The 20,202-nt window shown below is 39.7% G+C and overlaps 1 protein-coding gene across 1 annotated transcript in view; it reads left to right on the top strand.

Moving 5' to 3' along the window:
- Window positions 1-4,076: 4,076 nt before the first annotated feature.
- Window positions 4,077-20,202, top strand: part of LOC111543374 (guanine nucleotide-binding protein G(q) subunit alpha) — a 270,636-nt gene continuing 254,510 nt past the window's right edge. The window contains exon 1 of the mRNA XM_023213327.1: window positions 4,077-4,097. The gene's annotated coding sequence lies outside the window, so the exon portion shown is untranslated. The remainder of the gene's footprint in view (window positions 4,098-20,202) is intronic.

The following is a 20,202-nucleotide window of genomic DNA, read 5'->3' as shown; positions in this document are numbered from 1 at the left end:
ATTGATCCGCTCACCTTGCCTCCCAAAGTGCTGGGATTATAGGCGTGAGCCACTGCACCTGGCCCATTTTTTTTAACAGTAAAAAAGCAAACTAAAGTGTGGTATAGTTTTGAACATTTAGTGGAGTGTAAGAAAAGAGAACCCATTTGACTCTTTGAGGTTCACTGATAGAGGGTTCTGTTTCCTTTTCTAGGAGCTGAGCATTGCTCTTGGTTTTGTGGGAGGTAATATTTACAGTTATACTGTTGTGGATGTAGCTAAATAGTTTATTGGTTAATCCCCACACAAGACAAGAAAGATGTAATTATAACTACAGAGAGAAAACAATCACCAAGGTTTTAAAATCTAGCAATGTGAAGGGAGTGGAAGAGCAGTCAGAAGCCTGAGACTAGAAGGCAGGAAAAGCGGCAGGAGAGAGAGGGACCTCGGTACTCATATTCTTCTCTTACATGGTGGGATGTAGAGAAATACTGTGTAATGCTGCTGAAACAGGAAACAGAGCTAACCAATTGAAGAACTAAAAATAGTATAATCAAGAAAAGTAGAGACAATAGAAGTGAAGTAAGTGTGAATGAGTTAGGTATGGGGAGCGCAGTAAGTCCAGTAGATACTGTCGAGGTTGACAAATCGGGAATAGAAGCCTATCATTTAGTTAAGCTGATCACTATAGAAGGACTGTGAAAGCAATAATGGAAGGGAGTGGAAATGGGGAATATGGGCTCAGAGACACTTACTTTCTACTTCTTACCATGGTTCTGTTTAGGACAACTTATCTGCACATATATTACTTTTCATATAATTTAAGAAAAAGGAAGAATTTCAGCAAATTGTAGATGTACAGTGTCAGGAATAATTTTCCATGCATACTGTGACATTACTGTTATTACTAGGGTACCAGGGACTGCTGTTGCCACTGGTGGAGGGTTCTGGTTTCCAAAGAATCAGGACAAGGGTTAAGTTGGGGCAAGGTGACAATAACTACACCCATGATCCCATTCAAGTATTCAACTGGTTTCATGGTTGGATCCTGATGAAAATATGGCAGAAGTCTTTAGATACAAGAAGCATAAAGGAAAGAACCCCACTAGCCTTCTTCAAAAGTGCACAGTGAACAGGTTCCTCCTATCGGGGCTGCTGGGGAAGCCCAGCACCCTGGCTAATGCTCCAGGGCTGCAGGACCCTGCTTCCTGTTCTGGGATGCCCTGGCCATTCTGCAGAGTGCATGTCTGCGTTGCCTTTGTTTTCTCTGGTCTGAGGAGTGGCTGAGCTTCAGGGCACTGACTTCCTCCCAGGAACTTCCTGAAAGAGGAAATTTCGACTTTGCTCTATGAACACTGAATGCCTGTGGGTTGAAACAATGGCAGCTGCCGTTTTTTTCAAGAGGGAGCTCAGTTTTGTTTTGACCTGGGAAAGTGTGGATAGTTGTGTTCATGGCGCCTCCAGGTGGGCGGTCAAGGAAGAGAATCTTGGGGTAGGAGCCTTTGGAGAATGAGGACTTGAGTTTTCGATTTTTGCTTTTGGCCTTAATCTGTGTTGTGGTGGAGATGGCAGTACTGAGATGGGGTTAGGGTGGGGAATGGAGTGTGAGAAGGGCCAGGGAAGGAGCTAACTAGAGAGTGAGTGCCAATAGCTGAAGGAAGCACTCTACCTTAGGAGGCTTTATAAATAGATGCCTTTATCCAGTGTGTCTCATTTTGCCTCTCTCAGGCCTAATTTCTAAATAATCCCATTTTTCAAGATAAAGGAGATAAAAAGGGGTACTCTGAGATTCTCCCAGCAGGTGTGAAATCCTGCCTAATAATTGTAGCTGCAGATTTCTCTATCAGAAATTGATTTGCTGTTAATGTAGTCTAGTGCTTGCAAAGTCATATGCCTTTGGGATTCAGGCAGGTGGTTTTAAACAAGTGACACTGGGTGGGACCTCTGGCCAACTAAAACCTTACGGCTCATTGAAGCTGTTGTTCAGCTTTGAATGTTGCCACATATGGAGAGCAGGTTTTTAGGGTGGCCAGAGCTTCCAGTTTTTCCAGATAAAGTATCTGCTTTTTATGTGAAATCTCTTGGATTTTAAATGTTGCCAACTAATTGAAAAGCTTAAAAACTATTGTCTAGAATTAAAAAACAAATCTGGGCCGGGCACAGTGGCTCATGCCTGTAATCCCAGCACTTTGGGAGGCCGAGGTGGGTGGATCACGAGGTCAGGAGTTCGAGACCAGCCTGGCTAACATGCTGAAACCCCGTCTCTACTAAAAATACAAAAATTAGTCAGTGTGGTGGTGTGTGCCTGTAATCCCAGCTACTTGGGAGGCTGAGGCAGGAGAATCACTTGAATCTGGAAGGCGGAGGTTGCAGTGAGCTGAGATTGTGCCACTGCACTCCAGCCTGGGCGAGAGAGCGAGACTCTGTCTCAAAAACAAAACAAAACAAAACAAAAAAACCCCCAAGCCTGTTGGATGGATAGTTTCTGGCTGCCAATTTTTACCACTGGTTAGGACTCTTTAACACCTGACCCCAATTGTTCTTCAGCCTTGATTGTTGAAAATGAGCTGAACATTTACTGGGCACTTTGTGTTCTACCTTTTTCTAAAAGCATTTAAAGATGCTTTGTTATGTATAAACTAATACATTAAAATTAGAAGCAGGTGGAAGACAAAAAGTTAAAACAACTGCAGAATAGTAAATGGAATCAGAATGAAATGATATATACACATAATGTCAGCGGACCTCAAACTGGGCATGGAGCTTGCTAGCAATTGGCATAAAACAGAAGCCTTATCAGTTCTACCACTTGTAGTATCTTTAAAACAAACTTGTTTAACAGTGACGCAGCTCTTCCTGATGCCAGGATCAGAAGGACACCTCTCAGAAGGGTCTTCAAAAGAACACACTGAATCCTATGACTCTCACTACAGTGAGAGCTTTATAGGATTGTTCTTCCTGTTGCTCTCTATTAAAAGGCTGATAGTGGGGCTGGGGGCCGTGACTCACGCCTGTAATCCCAGCACTTTGGGAGGCTGAGGCGGGCGGATCATGAGGTCAAGAGATCAACTATCCCGGCCAACATGGTGAAACCCCGTCTCTACTAAAAATACAGAAGTTAGTTGGGCGTGGGAAGCTGAGGCAGGAGAATTGCTTGAACCTGGGAGGCGGAGGTTGCGGTGAGCCGAGATCGCGCCATTGCCCTCCAGCCTGCTGACGGAGCGAGACCTCGTCTCAAAAAAAAAAAAAAAAAAAAAAAGAGGCTGATAATGGTAAAAGTGTAGTCTGGGAAATGAGATACTAGCAGTGGGACCTTCGGTAAGTTGCCCTATTTTTCTAAACCTGTTTCTTTATCTGTGTAATGAAGATATATTAATATAAAGCAACCACTCTCAAAGGACCGTTATGAGGCTTAACTGGTACAGTTTGAATAAAGCACTTATTGCAGTTCTTGGTATCCAGTAAGCATTCTGTAAAAGTTGGCTGTGGTGAGTTAGAGAATTGCTAGCAGTGAGAGCTTATTTGTCAGAATGATTTAAATGTGACTGTCCAAGATTTATTTATGGCACTTAAATGTTTTCGTTTGCCACAGTGCAATTTTTTATTCCACTTACTCTCTGGTCACCAAGAAAGTGTTGAGTTACTTATGTACAGAAGATTTTGCAAGACTCTAGGGGATGGGCCCTGCAGGGAACTTGTATTTTGGTTAACTAGGTAAAGACACAATACAAGACAGGGAGCACCAAGGGCCATCTGAGCAAGGCTGAGTCGATCCATTGAGGGTTTGTCACAGTGGGCTGATACCAAACTAAGACTTCACAGTGATCCACTTTATTATTTGGCAGGTGGAATTTTATACTTTGAATCGTTCCAAACACTGTACAAGAATATTTCATGCTATGCAACAAAGTAAAATGAGGATTTACCTGAGTGTTTTTTATTAATCATTATAGGAGCGAGGTGAACAGCAACAATTAGTCATGCTTTGCAATTTGTATTAATTAAACCTTAGAACGTGGGGTAGTTAGGTTGAGCCATCCTTTGCATATTTTTTCATTACAGAGAGTCTTCTCAGCTGGCCTTGGGGCATACAGAGAGATGGAGATCTGCGTAAGCAGGTACAGCACTAGGCAGCCTTGCATCCTGGGTGTTGAAAGTACAGGCCATTATCCTCCCATCTGATCTCCAGGATGTTAGGTGGCCTTTTTGTGCCTCAGTTTTATCATCTGTAAATTGGGTATGTTTATTCTGGTGCCTAGTACATAAGGAGTGCTGCAAAGATTACATGAGTGTCTTTAAAGTCCTTACAACAGTATCTCACACATAGTAAGCATGGCATATGTTAGTTACTATCATTAGTCCCTCTTGGAGCAATGTATATTAAAATTTTAAAGACAGCTCTCTGGTCAGGATTAGACATGCAGCCTGTAGTTTCAGAACAGAATGCAGCTGACTGTGTACTTGGGGATAACTTGATGATGCTCTGGACCTCATTAGCTCATGGCTGTGGAATGGATGGGGGCATCTGGAGGGTCCCTGTTTCAGACCCAGAAATTGAAAGCTCAGCCCCAGCCTCAGCTCCAGCTCACTTGCTCTGTTGATACATGGTGAGTTCTTCAGTGTCTTAAAGTTTCTTTGTGCCTATAAAACAGGCTTAACCCTTCCATTCTTGGTGTGTGCTAAATTTTCATAAGAAAGTCAGGAATATAATGGTTGGATGAATGAGTTATATTTTAAAGATTCTGTTAAAAATTAAAGGAGACACAAATGTAACAGCTAAATATTATTGCTTTGACTTCTAGGTTTTTGTAGAAATCTAAATATATGGTACTCGCCATATGAGAAAATTAAGTTTTGCCTTATTATATAATAACACAATAAGGTCTTTCATTAATTGTTCAATTAAAAAAAAAAATTTCCTGGAAATCTTTAAGATTGAGCATGAAGACCCAGAAAATGATTTCATTGCCCCCTACGTTGAGTCTCACTGTGTTGCCCAGGCTGGAGTACAGTGGCACAATCTCAGCTAACTGTAGCCTCTGCCTCCTATATCCAAGTGATTCTCCTGCCTCAGCCTCCCAAGTGGCTGGGATCATAGGCACACACCACCATGCCTGGCTAATTTTTGTATTTTTAGTAGAGACAGGGTTTCATCGTGTTGACCAGGCTGGTCTTGAACTCCTGACCACAAGTGATCTGCCTGCCTTGGCCTCCCAAAGTGCTGGGATTACAGGTGTGAGCCACCACACCTGGCCATTGCTCCCTATTTCTATGTTTCCCTCAAAGAATTGACTTGAATCTCAGTGTGGTTGTGAACTCTTCCTAATCAATTTCTGCTCCTTGTGCTGACAGCATTTTCCATACACATTAGACCTGCTTTTTTGGGAGAGTTGCTCTGAAGTGAGTGGTTCACAGAGGTGAGGGCATACACTGGCTGCATGTAAAAATATGCCCCTGCCCTTACTGCTGCACATGCAGAGACAGGGACTGGGGAACCTTGCAGTAGAGCCAGGTGCTCAGCCTACTTGTGTCTAAAGATGTGGGGCTGATGTCGTGAGTTCTGTATAGGAGTAGTTCATTTCATGTTCTCCTTAAAGGATAATTCTTGGCCATTCTCACACATTTATTCTTCACATAATATGAAGAATCATTTGTTAACCCGATTGCAGTAAACATATTTTGGGGAAATTTATACTTAAAGTCCAGTAATGTGGTACGTATTGCTTGTTTTTTTTTTTTTTTTTTTAATTTCTTTTCTTTTTTTACCTCAGTAAAGGAATTATTATTATTATTTTTTTGAGATAGAGTCGCTGTTGTCACCCGGGCTGGAGTGCAATGGTGTGATCTCTGCTCACTGCAAACTCTACCACCCGGATTCCAGCAATTCTTCTGCCTCAACCTCTTGAGTAGCTGAGATTACAGGTGCCCACCACCATCCCTGGCTAATTTTTGTATTTTTAGTAGAGATGGGGTTTCACCATGTTGGCCAGGCTGGTCTTGAACTCCAGACCTCAGGTGATCCACCTGCCTCGGCCTCCCAAAGTGCCGTGATTACAGGCGTGAGCGACTGTGCCTGGCCAGTAAATGAAATATTGTCCTTTTATTTATATGGGTCCTACATTTCCTGTGAAATTTATTCCTAGATATTTTATATTTTGTTTTTGATTGCTGTAGTGAATAGACTCTTCTCAAATTGTATCTTGTAACTAGTATTTACTTATTATAGAAAAGCTATTGGTTTTCTTACATTTATTAGTGGGCTTATGAAGCCCATTTACTGAGTTGCCTCAAAATGGAACTGATGTTACCTGCATTTGTTTTGTGAATAAAGGAAAAAAGAAACAGTATGAGAAACTTATATTTTAATTTTATTCTCTGTTAGACTCTAAAGTGCATCCTGGCTCCCTCTTTGTTTTCATTTTTGTGTCCCTAGTACCTGCCTCAGGATTTGCCATAGTGCATGCACAATTAATATTTGTAGAATATTTCTTAACTGTCTTAATTCCATAATAGCTTTCTCTCTTGGCTTTTTCAGAGAAAAGCAACTATATCATTCCCCAATACTAATGATTTTGTTTTCTTTGTAGTGTTTTTTTCATTTTAATTGTTATTAGTTTGGCTAGAACTTTCCGTGTAATATTCAATGATAGTCACTGTAGTAGACATCCTTATTCAGTCCTGAATTTAATGGGAATAACTTTAATGTTTTACTCTTTAATGTTTAATGTTTACAACTTGTTTCTCCATATCTTCTAGTATTTTCTTCAATTACTAGAAAAATCCCTGTTATTCTAGTAATATATTACTGAATTTAATTTCTGTTTTTCTTATTTTTTTGTTTGTACCCACATTTTCTTTATTATTTTTTGTTTATGCTAGCCTGATAAAGTGAATTTAAAAATTTTCAATTTTTTTTCTCAAAGTGTATAAATCTTATAGGAATTATCTGGATGGTCCTTGAAGGTTTGGCAGAACTTACCTATAAAACTGGCATGACTGGCAGCCTTTTATTTATTCTTCCTTCCTTCTTACTATTTAATGCTGTACAAGTATTATAGGAAGAAAATTTAGAATGTGGCAGATGACTAGTAAGTAGACAGATTACCTGAATTTCAACTCTCCTATTTTCATACTTTTTCAGCACTTTTCATACCTTTTCAGCACTTATGAACATTTTGGTTTACATCCTTCTAAGCATTTTCCCCATTCATGAATACACATAAATATATATATAAATTACATAGATTATCTTAAAGAATGTTATTCTATGTTATGTGTTATTTTGTAACATTTTGAACATCTTTCTACATCAGTTAAAATAAGTCTACATCATTTTTATGGGCTGCATAGTATTTCATTACATAAATATATAATGTATTTAGCTAGTTTTCTCTTAGTGAGTATTTTGTTTCCAGTTTGCTTTACTACATAAAAACTTGAGTGATTGTTTTTATTTAGACATTTTTTGCTTAATTTATCTGATTTTCTTATGGCATAGTGCTACAAATATAATTACTGGATCAAAAGGTAACGAATATTTTAAAGTACATTTGGCAAATTGCCTTCCAGAAGTGTTACATTTACAGGTATCAATTACAGGGTATCAAGGTATCATTTACCTTTAACTGTCACTGAAAGATTTCTAAAAGAAAATTATCTGATGATAATTTGGCATGTGATTGCAGCGGGGCTCATTTTCCTGAGTGGGATGGGTGAGGAAAAGCCAAAACTTTGGAGTAGCACTTTAAAAATTCTAGGTTGAGTATCCCTTATCTGAAATGCTTGGAAACATAAGTGGTTAGGATTTTGAATTTTAGATTTTGGAAAATTTCTTTATATACTTACCAATTGTGAACATGTCTAACCCGAAAATCTGAAATCCAAAAGCCTCCACTGAAGATTTCCTTTGAGCATCATGTGGGTGCCCAAAAAGTTTCGGATTTCTGAGCGTTTTGGATTTTATGTTCAAACTATTTTTTTTAAATCAAAATAAAATGTGTTACATGTGAAAAAAAAGTTCAAAGAGTACAAAGGCAAAACAGAGATGGAAAATTTCAACTCCAGTTTCTAGAAACAAACTACCATTTGCAATTTGTTATCTACCATTCCAGGCCTAGGTGGCTGGTTGCTTTTGTTGGCTGGCTGCTTTCTCTTCAGGAGCATCATTTGGGGAAGTGTCATTTTATCTTTGTTTCTATGTTGCCATTGACAGCAGGGGAACTAACAGGGACTGAAAAAAAAGGCTTTGCTTACTTTGTTGTATTTAATTTCATAACATTTCTCCTACTAACATGCTATTTTACATTTGGAGAAATGGGAAAGAGTTTAAATAGCTTATGTAAGGTGGATAGATAATAAGTGGCACATTTGGGATTTGAACCTAGTTTGTTTTCATGATACTTGTTCCACTATCAGGAACCTCGTTTGCCTAAACTTGTGCTAATATGGTAACCACTAGGCACATGTAGTAGTTTAAAGCAACTAAAATTAAATAAAAATTAAAAATTCAGTTCCTCAATTGCACTGCATTTCAAATGCCCAATAGATACATGTGACTAGTTACTATTAAATAACATAGATAAAGACCAGATAGATAAAGAACATCTGCATTATTTGGAAAGTTCTTTTTGACAAAGATGGATTCACTAAAATCTGAAAAACACGGATATGATAAAAATCATGGCTCTTTTTAAAAATTTAAGCTCTATGCTAGCACATTTAGGAGATCTGTATGTTCTAGATTTAGAAAGATAGTTCTGAAAAACCTAGTTGTTCCAGAAATGGGCAAACCTGCTAGGTCCAAATTTGTTTAATTTTTTAATTTTTCCACACATTTTCTTTTATTCAATATTCTTTATATTTGAAGTGGATTTCTTGTAGAGAGCATATAGTTGGCTCTTGTTTTTTGATCCATCTGATAATTTGTCTTTTAATTGGTTTATTCAGCCCATTGATGTTCAAAGTGATTTTTTATATAATTGGATTACTAGCTTCATATTTGTTACTAGTTTCTATTTGTTGTGCTTGTTTTCTTCCTATTTTTTTGTCTTCCACTGCTTTTCTGGCTATTGTGATTTTAATTGAGTAGCTTATCTGCCATTTTCTCTATTAGCATATTATATTTCTTTTATTACTTTTTTTTATTATACTTTAAGTTCTGGGTTACATGCGCAGAATGTACAATTTTGTTACATAGGTATACACGTGCCATGGTGGTTTGCTGCACCCATCAACCCATCACCTATATTAGATATTTCTCCTAATGTTATCTCTCCCCTAGCCCCCCACACCCCACAGACCCCAGTGTGTGATGTTCCCCACCCTGTGTCCATGTGTTCTCATTGTTCAACTCCCACTTAGGAGTGAGAACATGTGGTGTTTGGTTTTCTGATATGGTGATAGTTTGCTGAGAATGATGGTTTCCAGCTTCATCCATGTCCCTGCAAAGATCATGAACTCATCCTTTTTTATGGCTGCATAGTATTCCATGGTGTACATGTGCCACATTTTCTTAATCCAGTCTATCATTGATGGGCATTTGGGTTGGTTCTAAGTCTTTGCTATTGTGAATAGTGCCACAGTAAACATATGTGTGCATGTGTCTTTATTGTAGAATGATTTATAATCCTTTGGGAATATGCCCAGTAATGGGATTGCTGGGTCAAATGGTATTTCTACTTCTAGATCCTTGGAGGAATCACCACACTATCTTCCACAGTGGTTGAACTAATTTACACTCCCACCAATGGCGTAAAAGCGTTCCTATTTTTCCACAGCCTCTCCAGCATCTGTTGTTTCCTGACTTTTTAATGATCATCATTCTAACTGGCATGAGATGGTATCTCATTGTGGTATTGATTTACATTTCTCTAATGACCAGTGATGAGCATTTATTCATATGTCTTGTTGGCTGCATAAATGTCTTCTTTTGAGAAGTGTCTGTTCATATATTTTGCCCACTTTTTGTTGGGGTTGTTTGCTTTTTTCTTGTAAGTTTGTTTAAGTTCTTTGTAGAGTCTGGATATTAGCCCTTTGTCAGATGGATAGATAGCAAAATTTTTCTCACATTCTTTAGGTTGCCTGTTCACTCTGATGATAGTTTCTTTTGCTGTGCAGGAGCTCTTTAGTTTAATTAGATCCCATTTGTCAATTCTGGCTTTTGATGCCATTGCTTTTGGTGTTTTAGACATGAAGTCTTTGCCCATGCCTATGTCCTGAATAGTATTTCCCAGGTTTTCTTCTAGGATTTTTATGGTCCTAGGTCTTACGTTTAAGTCTTTAATCCATCTTGAGTTGATTTTTGTGTAAGGTGTAAGGAAGGGGTCCAGTTTCAGTTTTCTGCATATGGCTAGCCAGTTTTCCCAACACCATTTATGAAATAGGGAATCTTTTCCCCATTGCTTCTGTGTGTAAGGTTTGTCAGAGATCAGATGGTGGTAGATGTGTGGTGTTACTTCTGAGGCCTCAGTTCTGTTCCATTCGTCTATATATCTGATTTGGTACCAGTACCATGCTGTTTTGGTCGCCGTAACCTTGTAGTATAGTTTGAAGTCAGGGAGCATGATGCCTCCAGCTTTGTTCTTCTGGCCCAGGATTGTCTTGGCTCTGCGAGCTCTTTTTGGTTCCATATGAAGTTTAAAGTACTTTTTTCCTGTTCTGTGAAGAAAGTCATTGGTAGCTTAATGGGAGTAGCATTGAGTCTATAAATTACTTTGGGCAGTATGGCCATTTTCATGATATTGATTCTTCCTATCCTTGAGCATGGAATGTTTTTCCGTTTGTTTGTGTCCTCTCTTATTTCCTTGAGCAGTGGTTTGTAGTTCTCCTTGACGAGGTCTTTCACATCGTTTGTAAGTTGTATTACTAGGTATTTTATTCACTTAGTAGCAGTTGTGAATGGGAGTTCACTCATGATTTGACTGTCGTTGTATAGGAATGCTTCTGATTTTTGTGCATTGATTTTGTATCCTGAGACTTTGCTGAAGTTGCTTATCAGCTTAAGGAGATTTGGGGCTGAGATGATAGGGTTTTCTAAATGTATGATCATGTCATCTGCAAACAGAGACAATTTGACTTCCTCTTTTCCCTATTTGAATACCCTTTATTTCTTTCTCTTGCCTGATTGCCCTGGTCAGAACTTCCAATGCTGTATTGAATAGGAGTGGTGAGAGAGGGCGTTCTTGTCTTGTGCCGGTTTTCAGAGGGAATGCTTCCCGTTTTTGCCCATTCAGTATGATATTGGCGGTGGGTCTGTCATAAATAGCTCTTATTATTTTGAGATACGTTCCATCGATACCTAGTTTATTGACAGTTTTTAGCATGAAACGCTGTTGAATTTTGTTGAAGGCCTTTTCTGCATCTATTGAGATAATCATGTGGTTTTTGTTTTTGGTTTTGTTTATGTGATGGATTACATTTATTGATTTGTGTATGTTGAACCAGCCTTGCATCCCATGGATGAAGCTGGTTTAATTGTGGTGGATAAACTTTTTGATGCACTGTTGGATTCGGCTTGCCAGTATTTTATTGAGGATTTTTGCGTCGATGTTCATCAGGGATATTGGCCTAAAATTCTCTTTTTTGTTGTGTCTCTGCCAGACTTTGGTATCAGGATGATGCCGGCCTCATAAAATGAGTTCAGGAGGATTCCCTCTTTTTCTGTTTATTGAAACAGTTTCAGAAGGAATGGTACCAGTTCCTCTTTGTACCTCTGGTAGAATTTGGCTGTGAATCCATCTAGTCCTGGACTTTTTTTGGTTGGTATGCTATTTTTATTGCCTCAATTTCAGAACCTGTTATTGGTCTATTCAGAGATTCAACTTCTTCCTGGTTTAGTCTTGGGAGGGTGTATGTGTCCAGGAATTTATCCATTTCTTTTCGACTTTCTAGTTTGTGTAGAGGGGATTATAGTATTCTCTGATGGTAGTTTGTATTTCTGTGGGATTGGTGGCAATATCCACTTTACCATTTTTTATTGCATCTATTTGATTCTTCTGTCTTTTCTTCTTTATTAGTCTTGCTAACAGTCTACCAATTTTGTTGAAAAACCAGCTCCTGGATTCACTGATTTTTTTTTTGGAAGGGTTTTTTGTGTCTCTGTCTCCTTCAGTTCTGCTCTGATCTTAATTATTTCTTGTCTTTTGCTAGCTTTTGAATTTGCTCTTGATTCTCTAGTTCTGTTAATTGTGATGTTACGTTGTCGATTTTAGATCTTTCCTGCTTTCTCTTGTGGGCATTTAGTGCTATAAATTTCCCTCTACACACTGCATTAAATGTGTCCCAGAGATTCTGGTACATTGGGGGCTTTGTTCTCATTGGTTTCAAAGAACATCTTTATTTCTGCCTTTATTTCGTTATTTACCCAGTAGTCATTCAGGATCAGGTTGTTCAGTTTCCATGTAGTCATGCGGTTTTGAGTGAATTTCTTCATCCTGAGTTCTAATTTGATTGTACTGTGGTCTGAGAGACAGTTTGTTGTGATTTCTGTTCTTTTACATTTGCTGAGGAGTGTTTTACTTCCAATTATGTTGTCATTTTAGAGTAAGTGTGATGTGGTGCTGAGAAGAATGTATATTCTGTTGATTTGGAGTGGAGAGTTCTGTAGATGTCTATTAGGTCCACTTGGGCCAGAGCTGAGTTCAAATCCTGGATATCCTTATTAATTTTCTGTCTCGTTGATCTGTTTATTACTGACAGTGGGGTGTTAAAGTCTCTATTATTTTGTGGGAGTCTTAGTCTCTTTGTATGTCTCTAAGAACTTGCTTTATGAGTCTGGGTGCTCCTGTATTGGGTGCATATATGTTTAGGATAGTTAGCTCTTCTTGTTGAATTGATCCCTTTATCATTATGTGATGGCTTTCTTTTTCCCTTTTGATCTTTGTTGGCTGTTTTATCAGAGACCAGGATTGCAACCCCTGCTTTTTTTTGCTTTCCATTTGCTTGGTAGGTCTTCCCCCATCCCTTTATTTTGAGCCTGTATGTGTCTTTGCATGTGAGGCATGTCTCCTGAATACAGCAAACTGATGTGTCTTGACTCGTTATCCAGTTTGCCAGTCTGTGTCTTTTAATTGGGGCATTTAGCTCATTTACATTTAAGGTTAATATTGTTTTGTGTGAATCTGATTCTGTCATTATGATGCTTGCTGGTTATTTCGCCCATTAATTGATACAGTTTCTTCATAGCATCGATGGTCTTTACAATTTGGCATGTTTTTTGCAGTGCCTAGTACGGGTTGTTCTTTCCATTTTTAGTGCTTCCTTCAGGAACTCCTGTAAGGCAGTCCTGGTGGTGACAAAATCTCTCAGCATTTGCTTGTCTGTAAAGGATTTTAATTCTCCTTCACTTATGAAGCTTAGTTTGGCTGGATATGAGCTTCTGGGTTGAAAATTCTTTTCTTTAAGAATGTCAAATGTTGGCCCCCACTCTCTTCTGGCTTGTAGGGTTTCTACTGAGAGATCTGCTGTTAGTCTCATAGGCTTCCCTTTGTGGGTAACCCAACCTTTCTCCCTCACTGCTCTTAACATTTTTTCCTTCATTTTAACCTTGGTGAATCTGACAATTATGTGTCTTTGGGTTGCTCTTCTCGAGGAGTATCTTTGTGGTGTTCTCTGTATTTCTTGAATTTGAATGTTGACCTACCTTGTTAGGTTGAGAAAATTCTGGATAATATCCTGAAGAGTGTTTTCTAACTTGGTTCCATTTTCCCCATCACTTTCAGGTACACCAATCAAACTTAGATTTGGTCTTCTCACATAGTCTCGTATTTCTTGAAGGCTTTGTCTGTTTCTTTTTACTCTGTTTTCTCGACGCTTGTCTGCTCACTTTATGTCATTAATTTATCTTCAATCACCAATACCCTTTCTTATGCTTGATCGAATCAGTTGTTGAAGCTTGTGTATGCTTCATAAAGTTCTCATACTATGTTTTTTAGCTCCATCAGGTCATTTAAGGTCTTCTCTACACTGATTATTCTAGTTAGTCACTTGTCTAACCTTTTTTTCAAGGTTTTCAGATTCCTTGCGATGGGTTTGAACATGCTCCTTTAGCTCGGAGAAGTTTGTTATTACCGACCTTCTAAATCCTGCTTCTGTCAACACGTCAAACTCATTCTCCATCCAATTTTGTTCCCTCGCTGGCGAGGAGTTGTGTTCCTTTGGAGGAGAAGAGACATTGTGGTTTTTGGAATTTTCAACCTTTCTGCTCGGGGTCTCCCGTCTCTGTGGTTTTGTCTCCCTTTGGTCTTTGATGTTGGTGACCTTTGGATGGGGTTTTGGTGTGGATGTGTTTTTTGTTGATGTTGATGCTGTTCCTGTCTGTTTGTTAGTTTTCCTTGTAACAGACCGGCTCCTCAGCTCTAGGTCTGTTGGAGTTTGCTGGAGGTCCACTCCAGACCCTGTTTGCCTGGGTATCATCAGTGGAGGCTGCAGAATAGCAAATATTGCTGCCTGATCCTTCCTCTGGAAGCTTCGTCCCAGAGGTGCACCTGCCTGTATGAGGTGTCAGTCGGCCCCTACTGGGAGGTGTCTCCCAGTCAGGATACCCCGGTGTCAGGGACCCACTTGAAGAGGCAGTCTGTTTATTCTTGGAGCTTGAACGCCGTGCTGGGAGAACCACTACTCTCTTAAGAGCTGTCAGGCAGAGAGATTTAAGTCTAGAGTAACTGTCTGCTGCCTTTTGTTCATATGTCCTGTCCCCAGAGGTGGAATCTAGAGAGGCAGTAGGTCTTGCTGAGCTGTGGTGGGCTCCACCCAGTTTGAGCTTCTCTGCTGCTTTGTTTACATTTTGAGCATAGGACCCCTACTCAAGCCTCAGCAATGGCGGACACCCCTCCCCCCACCAAACTTCAGAGTCCCAGGTCGATCTCAAGGCTCTATGAGCCTGGGACCTGCAGAGCCAGGCATGGAAGGGAATCTCCTGGTCTGACAGTTGTGAAGACCATGGGAAAAGCTCAGTATTTGAACAGGAGTGTATCGCTCCTCCAGGTACAGTCACTCATGGCTTCCCTGGGCTAGGAAAGAGAAATCCCCTGACCCCTTTGCTTCCTGGGTGAGGCGATGCCCCGCCCTGCTTTGGCTTGCCCTCTGTGTGCTGCACCCACTGTCCAACTAGTCTCAGTGAGATGAACCAGGTACCTTTACCTCAGTTGGAAATGCAGAAATCACGCATCTTCTGCGTCGATCTCTCTGGGAGCTGTCGACTGGAGCTGTTCCTATTTGGCCACCTTGAAGGTGACTCCTTGGTCCAAAATTTAAAGTGAATTAATTATTGATCACCTGTTTTTATCCCAGTGGGATTGGGATACAGATGTTTTAAGGAACATGTTCACTGGAAAGTTTGGACAAATCTGTAAGTGGGACGTCCAGAGCAAGAATGTCACCTTTTATCTTTTTTTTCCCTGAAAAAAGTGAAGGTGACATATATTAATATTTTCCCTACTGTATGTATATAGCCTCTTAACCAAGTGTTAATCTGTGTTTTTAAAGGTAATGTTTTAAGGGTGACTTGGCACAATGGGAAGACTGCCTCTGCCTTCAAGCCCAGGTTTTGATTATAGCCCACACTACTGCCTTTGAAAAGCCCTAAGTGCCTCTCTTCCTGATGTGTGTGTGCAGTTGGGCTGCTAGGTAACTTTTGATAACACTGAATCAAGTTGGGGAAGAAAACTTGTGTCCAGGGCTGATGGCAGGTTTGCATTGTGGAACTGAGCATGAGCATGGGGCAGAGTAGAGAGGGGGGGGTTGTGTGCTACTCCGGTTTGTTTTTTTTTTTTTTTTTTTTTTTTTTTGTGGAGACAAAGTCTCGTTCTGTCATCCAGGCTGGAGTGCAGTGGCATAAATCTGGGCTCACTGCAACCTCTGTCTCCCGAGTTCAAGTGATTCTCCTGTCTCAGCCTCCCGAGTAGCTGGAATTACAGACATGCGCCACCACACCTGGCTAATTTTTGTATTTTTGGTAGAGACAGGGTTTCACCATGTTGGCCAGGCTGATCTCAAACTCCTGACCTCAGGTGATCTGCCTGCCTTGGCCTCCCAAAGTGCTGGGATTACAGGTGTGAGCCATCACCTTCATAACAAGGTTCAGATCTTTGGCTTATGAAGTTGTTCATGAAGAATTTGGTGGTGAGTTAGAGAAACAGGTACTGGTCTCTGTGTCTACGGAATGCATGCCTGAGACTAAGAAAACACTTTGCTCCTTTTGCCTTACATTTAGTAGGCATGTATTACATGGCTGATGAATATATGAATCTGATGCCTTTACATATTTAAAGAAGGAACTGCCCCCAATTTCCTGGAAAATCCATAGTGTTGAACTGTTGATGGGGCTAGAAAATAACCTGGGTTGTTTTCCAGTGCTCTTCAAACTACTGAAAATTTTGCTGTGCAATATTTAAAACTGTTAGTGCTATTAGTAAAATTCATAGTATGTACTAATATATATATATAACATACATTAGTGTAATCTATATTACATATAGATTAGTGTAATCTCTCTTCCATCATCTGCATTTTATGACTTTTTGTTTCTAAGTTGGCCTTAATTGTATTCTTCCATGTCAGGAAATGTTAAATTGGCTGTCGCATCAGGCTAATTGTATAGGAAGGCAAGATGTTGGGCAGTAAACAAGATAATTCCTGAGTTTAAATTGGAAACGTTGATGATTGCATTAACTTTCAGTCCAGCAAAAATTCTTAAATTGATGCTTTAGGGTGCTGGATGGTAATTCGGGTGTGTTAGAAAATTACAGGGAATCACAGGAATGTGAAATCATTAAGAAAACCACAGTTGTATTTACCACCTGCCAGGTGGCAAGGGCAGAGGCAGAACTGGGGTGTTGAATAAGACTGAATGGGCCGCTTGGCTGCGTTATGAAGGAGTTACTGTATCTCCCTGGGTTAGAAATAACAGACCCAGGGATGCATGCACACCAAGGGCAAACCTCAAAGAGTAAATATACTTTAATTTCTTTAGGGAGAAAGTGAAGTCCTACCGTGATTGGTTGAAAATATTTTTATCTGGACTAAGCTCTTGGCTCTGCCATCACACATCACTAGGGAGAGGAGCACTGTCCATTAAGGTGCCCTCACCTGGGTGCATTTGCTGGTGGCATCACTTCCCCCAGACTCTCTGGGAGCAGAATCAGCTTGCCATAGGAGGTGATTTCCCATAAAATCCCCATACTTAGGGATTACTTTGCCAGTGAATGCTGGCTTTGGTACTCTCTCTGAGTTCCTCTTTAAGACCCCCGGCATAACTGTGTCTCTGTTTTGGCAAATGACACTATCTTGCCTTTGGTTTGGTACACTTATGAAAATTAATTTGGAATGAAATGTAATTGAAGGCCATTTACATCTAATGGCCAGATCTATTAGAACAGAGCAGTGTTGTGGATTGGGAAATGGAAAGCATTTGAGATAGTGTCTGGGAAATACATTCAATGCATAGAATGTCACTGCCTTGTCTAATAGCCTAATTTAAATTACTTTTTTGCTTTGCTATTGCATTAGATTGTTCCAGGTAAACTGTAGTTCAAGAGGAAGGAAACTAATGGTAAATAAACACTTAGGCATCCTGATACATCTATTATCATTTGTATAAGAATTGGAAAACACTTTAATGAAATTTGTAGTTTTTGATTACTCTGATGAAAAAAGAAGACTATAATTCACCTTTTGAATTTATTGGTTCATTTAGCCTGTAGGGATTTAATTTCATCTGAAGTGGTCCTGAAATATTTTATTCTAAGCAGACATCATCCTTGGTGTTTTTATTTCTGCCTTTCTACAGTTTCAGTTCTTTACCTTTAAAAACAAATTTGAGATACAATTTACATAACATAAAATTCACCATTTTAAGTATACTCAGTGATTTAAGTATACTGGTCACTGAATTATAAAGTGATTGTAATATATACAATTCAGTGGATAGTATACTCACAGTGTTGTGCAACCATTACCACCATCTAATTGCAGAATATTCCTATCATCCAAAGGGAAACCTAAACAGTTTATTTTCTTTGTTTATTATTATTGGTTTTTTAGATGGAGTTTCATTCTTGTTGCCCAGGGTGGAGTGCAATGGTGCGATCTTGGTTCACTGCAACCTCTGCCTCCAAAGTTCAAGCGATTTTCCTGCCTCAGCCTCCCAAGTAGCTGGGATTACAGGCATGTGCCACCATGCCCAGCTAATTTTGTATTTTTAGTAGAGATGGGGTTTCACCATGTTGGCCAGGCTGGTTTCAAACTCATGACCTCAGGTGATCCACCTGCCTCGGCCTCCCAAAATGCTGGGATTACAGGTGAGAGCCACTGTGCCCAGCAGACCTGAACATTTTAACAGTCACTCCCCATTCTTCCTTCCTCCACCCCTGATAACAACTAATCCACCTAATATGCCTATAGATTTGTCAGTTTTGGACTTCTCAAATAAATGGAATCATACAATATGTGGCATTTTGTGGCTGGCTTCCTTGAATTACCATGATATTTTTAAGGGTTATCCATGTTGTAGCATGTGTCAGTACTTGAATTCCTTTCGTTGGTCTTCCAGTGGCTAAGGAGGGAAAACGGAGCACTAGAAGAGGGCACTTTGAGCACAGAGAAAGCTGGACCCAAAATCTACCAACAAGAAAAGAACCTAAATCTTGATGGAGAGTGGCTGATTCTAGGCACAACAGGTGGCAGAAGCCTAATAGTTGTGCAGGTGATTTTATAATGTTAAAAGCATGGAGTGACCACGGTTGGATCTGACCTTGGGAACTGAATCTTTTCCTCCATGTGAGAGTTGTTGTCAGCCCACCGGGGTATAAATGTACCTGGGACAGGGCAGTTTTCCATTCTGCAATAGTGCATGATATCCTTTTCCTGAGATGCGTTCAGGGTTAAAGAAGATAGTTCACCTACACGTTAGATCTCTCATGAAGATAAAAAGTCCAAGTTTTGAAAAGCAGAAGGAGTTCTAAAAAGAAGTGAAAAACAGAAACGCATGGGGAGAGTGATGAAATGAGTTTCTGAGAAAGACTGTGAAGAGGGGGTCAAAGCGGCAGCTGATGGACTGCCCGAACCTAAGCCAACAAAAGACCTGGGGCAAGAATTGATGTTGACGGTGGCAGAGGCAGTGGACCTGGTGGGCAGCACAGAGGAAGAGGAAAAGGCCTTTGGCTTGCTGAGAAAGCTGTTCCAGACACTGAACAAGAGCATGGTTTGTTGGAGAATGGAGAGGTCCACAGTCCATGTCCTGTGCCAAGGATTAGTATTTCATTTCAGGAAGCAATTTGGTAGTCATAGACTGAATATTATTGTTTTACACAAATTCATTACCTCTTTCCCCTCTTAAGTATCTTAGCATTGAATTTCCTGACTTTATGATGAATAAACTTTGTTTTAGTGTTTATTAATGCCCTGTTTACTTTCCCCTGGGTGAAGTTTTGGCAAGTAATAAGATTCTGTGTCTCTGCTGTAGTGAGGCATTGCTGTAGTAAGCCAGATCTAAGAAAAATGAATTTTGTTCCTTTGGGGAAGCATAATTACCTTAAAAAAGTTGAAAGTGTGGTTTTCAACTTAGTAAAATCCTATTATAAAGAAAAATGTATATAGCAAAAATTTTGCTTGTAGGTAATACGATCCTAGTAAAATAGAGTTTAGATTGTCCCTTATAGTTTGTTGTAATAACATTTTGTAGTAGCAGTTTTTTGCAGTGTAATTGATGCACAGTAAGTGGCACATATTTAATATGTAGAATTTGATGTTTTGTCACTTATGTGCGTCTATGAAATCATCACCACCATGAAGGTAACGAATATATTCATCAAACCTGAAGGTTGCCTGTGCTTCTTTGTTATCCTCCCTCCCACCTGTCTCCCCCTCCGAACACTGATCTGATTCCTGTCACTGCAGACTAATTTGTATTTAAGTTTTACACCTAAGGGACCATACAGTGTGTCCACTTTGGCCTGCCTTTTTCCACTCAGTTAAGTTATTTTTAGGTTCATTTATGTTGTTGCATGTCAGTAGTTTGCTCCTTTTTGCTGAGACATATTTTGTTGTATGGATGTACTACATTTTCTTTATCCATTCATCTACTGATGGAGACTTGGATTGTTTCCAGTTTTAGGCTACGACAAATAAAGCTGCTATAAACATTCATGCATAGGTCATTGATAGATACGTGCCTTTTTTCCCTCAGAGTAAATCCAAGGACTGGAATGGCTGGAACACATGGTAGGG

This window comes from Piliocolobus tephrosceles, chromosome 14, assembly GCF_002776525.5.
Source record: "Piliocolobus tephrosceles isolate RC106 chromosome 14, ASM277652v3, whole genome shotgun sequence".
Lineage (NCBI taxonomy): Eukaryota > Metazoa > Chordata > Mammalia > Primates > Cercopithecidae > Piliocolobus > Piliocolobus tephrosceles.
This window is presented reverse-complemented; position numbering and strand designations above follow the sequence as displayed.